This window comes from Rhinopithecus roxellana, chromosome 2 (genome assembly GCF_007565055.1).
Source record: "Rhinopithecus roxellana isolate Shanxi Qingling chromosome 2, ASM756505v1, whole genome shotgun sequence".
Classification (NCBI taxonomy): Eukaryota; Metazoa; Chordata; class Mammalia; order Primates; family Cercopithecidae; genus Rhinopithecus; species Rhinopithecus roxellana.
The window spans coordinates 63,112,420-63,118,508 of record NC_044550.1 but is presented as its reverse complement, the minus strand read 5'-3'; positions in this window follow the sequence as shown (position 1 = coordinate 63,118,508).

Below are 6,089 nucleotides of genomic sequence, written 5' to 3'. Positions count from 1 at the left end.
TTTGCAAACAACTTTGTATTTCCCTTTCTCCCAGGAGTTTTCATGGATAAAAAAGTGTTAATATTAGAAAAATATTATTGGAAAGCAATATTAAAAGTAGATATAGCATAATTAAAACTTATGGAGTAACTAATAGCTTCAGGCATATTACATAAATTAGATCACTTAATTCTCACATTTACCCAGGAAAATATGTTTTGTCACTCATACTTCTACAGGAAAATTTTGTTATTAGTGGTAGTTTTGATGTTGGTAGTTGTAATAGCAATACTCGTAGCAATAACTGTTTATTGAGAAACTACATTATGATATACACTTTATGAAATACATTGGTCTAAGCCTTTATATTTTTATGTAGAATCTTTACTTTTCAGATGAGAAAAATGAAGTTCAGAGAGGTTACAGAGCTAGCCCAGAATCAACCAGATGGCAAGTTCTTGAACTGGAATTTGAACAAAAGTCTTGCCAACTTTCTATGATATTAAGTCAAGTTTATTTTAATCCACATTTACTTTTAAGGAACACTTTGGTAGCTTATGATAGTGTGTTACCAAAAAACAGTTTAATGCCAGGAAGGCCAAATACTGAGCTATAGGGAGGACCAATGAAAGAAAATTCTAAATATGCAGACACAAATACAAGTATTATGTTCTTTTCAGACACACACACATACGCACACACAAATACCTCTGTATTGTAACTGGTTACAAAATATTTTCATGACTATACCAGCAAGTTACATTTATAAAAACTTTCTACCTGGAGCTGTGGCTCACGCCTCTAATCCCAGCACTTTGGGAGGCCAAGGCAGGTGGATTACCTGAGGTCAGGAGTTTGAGACCAGTCTGACCAATATGGTAAAACCCCGTCTCTACTAAAAATACAAAAATTAGCCAGGCATGATGGAGTATGCCTCTAATTCCAGCTACTTGGGAGCCTGAGGCAGGAGAATCTCTTGAACCTAGGAGGCAGAGGTTGCAGTGAGCCAAGATTGCGCCACTGCACTCCAGCCTGGACAACAGAGCAAGACTGTGTCTCAAACAAACAAACAAACAAACACCTTCTCCTAACACCAGAAAATAAATAAATACCAGAAAATAACTCTTTGCAACTGTCTTTCTTGCAAGACTTATTATTCCTAGTGATGTAGCTTATTTAGAAATCTTGTCCTGTAACTACGCATTGGCCATAAAACAATCAACCAGGCCTTTTACCTTTCTTAATTTTGACTATAGGACTTAAATATTTTCATCAATATCTCTTTTACATTCTTACTATGTTTATCCTTTTTGTTTATTTAATCCATGTTATCTTTTTACTTTTCTTAGGGAAGATGATACAGACCATTTAATATTTAAATGTCTTACTTTTTTTTTTGAGTACAAGTTTTTGCTTTTTAAATTTTTGCTATATTCTTACTTCATAATGAATAATATTCATGACCAAACTATTTAAGTTTTTAAATTATTTGTACTCCTTAGAGGAAGAATGTTTTCTTTATACATATATGAATGCATACATGAAATAAATATGTTTTTTGTTACTGAATTAGGGAAAAAGCTAGTATGAGCCAAAATAGAGGCTGTCAATCTTGTACATTGAAATCTGAAACTCAACATGCTCTATTTTCTGAGATAAATTTCTGATCTTTACAACTTTGTTTCTAATTATAGATGTAATTCAAATGCAAAAGTCAAATCAAGCAAATTTATCTTGAAACAGAGATTAGTGGAATCATTTCTTTATGTTTAGGATTCTTTGTAAAAACCCTCCTAAGTAGATTATTTCTCTTTTATTTATTTTTGAGGGGGATGAGAGTTTTTTTCTTTGCATACCACAATGAGAGAAAATAAGTACTTCATATGATTTGCTTCAGTTAATGCAGTCATTTTTAAAAATTGTTTGATTATGCTCTATGTCAATTACGGCACACTCTAGCTCAAAAGGGGATATCTGGGTGTACATAATGAGGGAGAATGCTATTACATTGTTGTTGTTTTCTTCTTTAACTGAAAAATCTTCTTGAAGTATGAAATTGCCCTGCTGGCCACTGACAAATTTTTACAATATATCTAATTACTGTATGTGGAAGAAAACCTTCCCAGAGACATTCCAAAACAAAACATTGACTTCCCACTGTTATCTGCATTGAACAGATTTATTGGCAGCTACAGAAGTATCTTATTATTTTACTCTGAGAATAAAAAATATATTTTTTCTCAATTTAACTCCAAAGATCTCAGCAGAGTCTGTTTAACAATTTATTTTTAAACTGGCTTGCTTTGTCACTCCTTTCTCTGAAAATAATGACACAAGCATGCACATATATGACTTTGAAAATAATTTAAAGCTTACGTTCACACCAAATAGTTTCACTCTATCAAATATCTCTTTGCCTTTCCCTTTCCCTAAACAAATACCTTTGGAAAATCAATTAGTTCCTTGAGCTTCGGTTGTGTTACTAGACATCGGTTGTGTTACTCAGACATCTTCTAGGTCTAAAGTTCTAGAAGACAGAGCTGCAAATCATTCTAAACACTTGGTCAGGTAGGCATCGGGCTTCAAAAAACAGGAAGGAAAAGCTTATTTGTAGATCCATTACTGCTTCCTTCCTTCCTTTCTTCCTCTCTCCCTTCTTTTCTCCCTCCGTCCTTCCTTCTTCCATCATTTGCTGCTTCTCATTTTCTCTCTAGGACTCCCTGAGTAGCTAAATGAAGGAGAAAACTTCCCACATAAAGTGAATTTTTAAAATGTCCATCATTGAGTATGTGTGTTATTATTTAATTTTTCTGTTGCTTCTAGCAATGTTTAGGCCTTTGATCCAGCCTTTTGCTACAGGAGATATAATTTTAAAACATTACAAATAATTATTGTTCAGTTATGCTTAACATAATAAAAATACTTTTCTCTGTCCTTTTCAAGGTAACTTTAAGTATTATAAGTATTTGACCTGCTTTTAAATTTCCACAGCTATTATAAGAGGAACAAATATTATTTAAATTATAATATTATTACTTGTGGTGATAAGTAAACAAAAATAATAGCTAACATTTATTGAATACTGGTTATGTTTGAGGTACTATTATGTTAAACATTTTTTTTTTTTTTTTTTTTTTTTTTTTTTTTTTTTTTTTTTTTTTTTTTTTTATCGCCCAGGCTGGAGTGCAGTGGCCGGATCTCAGCTCACTGCAAGCTCCGCCTCCCGGGTTTACGCCATTCTCCTGCCTCAGCCTCCCGAGTAGCTGGGACTACAGGCGCCCGCCACCTCGCCCGGCTAGTTTTTTGTATTTATTAGTAGAGACGGGGTTTCACAGTGTTAGCCAGGATGGTCTCGATCTCCTGACCTCGTGATCCACCCGTCTCGGCCTCCCAAAGTGCTGGGATTACAGGCTTGAGCCACCGCGCCCAGCCTATGTTAAACATTTTATGTAAATAATTTTTTAATCAAGGTTAAAAGAAGAGCTGCAGTTTAGCGTGGTTAAATAACTTGTTGAAGATTTTATAACAATTCATTTGTAAAAGGGTCTATAATCAAAACCACTATGATAGAGAAACATGAAGTAGAAAATAAAAGTTATCAGCCATACTGGGAACCACTGCTAATATGTACAGAATGAGCCTCAGTGCTGAAAATCACTGGTAGTGGTGTCATAATTTGCAGGTCATTGTGAAGGCTGTTGTTGGTGGTGTCCCAGTGTGAAGGGGCCACTGTGGTGGTCTGTCCAGTGGGTCCTCTAGAAGAGAGCATTCCTCTTCCAAAGAGCTCATGCACTTAATCAGAAAGACCATCATTAGGGTATTACTTGGGGTAAGGCTGGACATGATGGCTCATGCCTGCAATTCCAGCACTTTGAGAGGTCGAGGCGGGAGGATCACTTGAACTCAGGAGTGTGAGACGAGCCTGGGAAACATAGTGAGACTCTGTCTCTACAAAATATAAACAACAACAACAACAACAACAAACAAACAAAAACTTAGCCAGGTGTATAGTGGCTCATGTCTGTAGTCCCAGGTACTTGAAAGGCTGAAGTAGGAGGATCACTTGAGCCTGGAAGGTCGAGGTTACAGTGAACTATGATTGCACCACTGCATGCCAGTCTGGGCAAAAGAGTGAGACCCTGGCTTAAATAAATAAATAAGTAGCATTCCTTGGGGTAAATGGTGCTATATAGGCCACCTAGTGCAGATAATCATTAAGATAGACAAGTATAAAGCAGTTAATAGTTATTTGCGCTTTACAAATACTACAAAAACAAAATTAGCTACCATATATTAAACACTTATTATGTTCCTGGTTGTGCTAAGCAATATGAGTGTATTCGTGAGTGCGTGCCTGTGTTTTTTGCATTTGTGGGTGTATGTTCATGTATGTATGATTGTCTTTTTATTAAGTCTATAAAGTTGCCTCATTTTATAGATAAAAAAATAAGGCTCAGAGATCAAAAGAATTGTACCAAAAATTATTTGCCTCACTGATAGCCCAGTAGAAGAAAATTTAATCTGGATTCAGGTATGTTTGAATATTTCTCTGCTACCTTCCAGGTATAAACTTGTGCCAGTTTCTTACTTGCATAAGTAAGGAATATCTAATATCATACTTAATATCTGTTTCTACCTTAATGAAATTCAGATAGTTACATCTAACTTAAACAGGTTGTATAAAATGTAATGAGGTACTGTATGTAAAACTACATAGTGCATTGCATACAGAGAGTAGAACCTTGTTTCCATATTTCCCAAGTCCAAGTACTCTACTTCCAAAACAGGAGAAAATAGATTTAACTTCCTAGTATTCTGAGGAATTATGTGGGAAAGGATTACATCCAAATATGAGATGACAGTGTTGGTAATAAATTATTTCCTCAACAATCAGTTTAAGCAAAAAATTAGCATCGTGTTCATTTACTGTGCCTTTCTTCTAGAGAAGCAGCATCCATAGGCAAGACCGCACCTTCACTGCAGAGCCACTGCTTGTGACTAGTGTGTGCATCTGGGGCACTGCTTGTTTACTTACAATATGCAGCAGGACATGAAGACTGAAGATACCACAATTTGCCCACGTTTCACACTCACTACATATTTAGAAATATGGAGTCATCTCCCGATCTGCTTCACCAAGAGCATCAAGCTCAAGTAAAATGGGCTTGATAAATTCAGTGATAATTTGAAAGCTGTGTCAAAAGCACATTTTACTGAAATGGAAATACTAATAAAACTGAGGACTCAGAGGGAGTCCATTATCCTCCTCACCAAGTTTGCAGAAAAACTGCCTCTCATTAGTTTTCGTCCCCTGGTGGATTCGGGCTATTTTTGCGGTCTGGGTTTGAAAAATGTGTCTAGGACTACCTGCCAAGGAGGAGCAGAAGCTTTGTTCAAGCGACTTGCTCATCACATGAGGTAATGGGACATGTGTTTGGACAGTCTAAGCTGAGATGGCAGATGCTGCTGCAAACTAAGTATTTGGAGAAACAACAACAAAAATAAAGAGAAAGCAACTTTAAAAACAATTCCTCTTCGGCACAGATTCACAGGCTGCTGCCAAAGACTCTCAGAGAGCTGTCTGCACATCCCAAACATGATGGAGCAGCTCTGATGCATAGCAGATCTCAAGACTAGCTGAAAGGATTAGTTGAAAAGAACTTAAAAAAATACGGCCAATTCGTTGCAACATTAGAATATTCAAAGTGAAATTCTTAACTGGTGTAACTTCTGGCAAATGGCAAACCTTGCTTTATGGCTGTGTTCAGCAGAAAAGGGTTATACAATCCTTATTAAGGTTGAGAACTGCCAGATATCATTCCACCTCTACTCTTTGTGGGCCTCCTTTTTCTGGAAGGTTCATGTTCTATATCTGGAACAATTTTAAACTAAACAACACATTTTTCTTTAATTTTTAATCTGCCCTTCAGACTGTCCATCCATGAATCAATTTCTCCTTCCATTCTTCCACCCATTCATTTATTCATCCATCCATCCACCCATCCATTCATTACAATTGTCTGCCAACCAACTATATTTAGGCTTGTTTTCACTTCCTAGTTACATTAATTCAAATTATATATTTTAAAACAAGTCATTTAATATGTTGA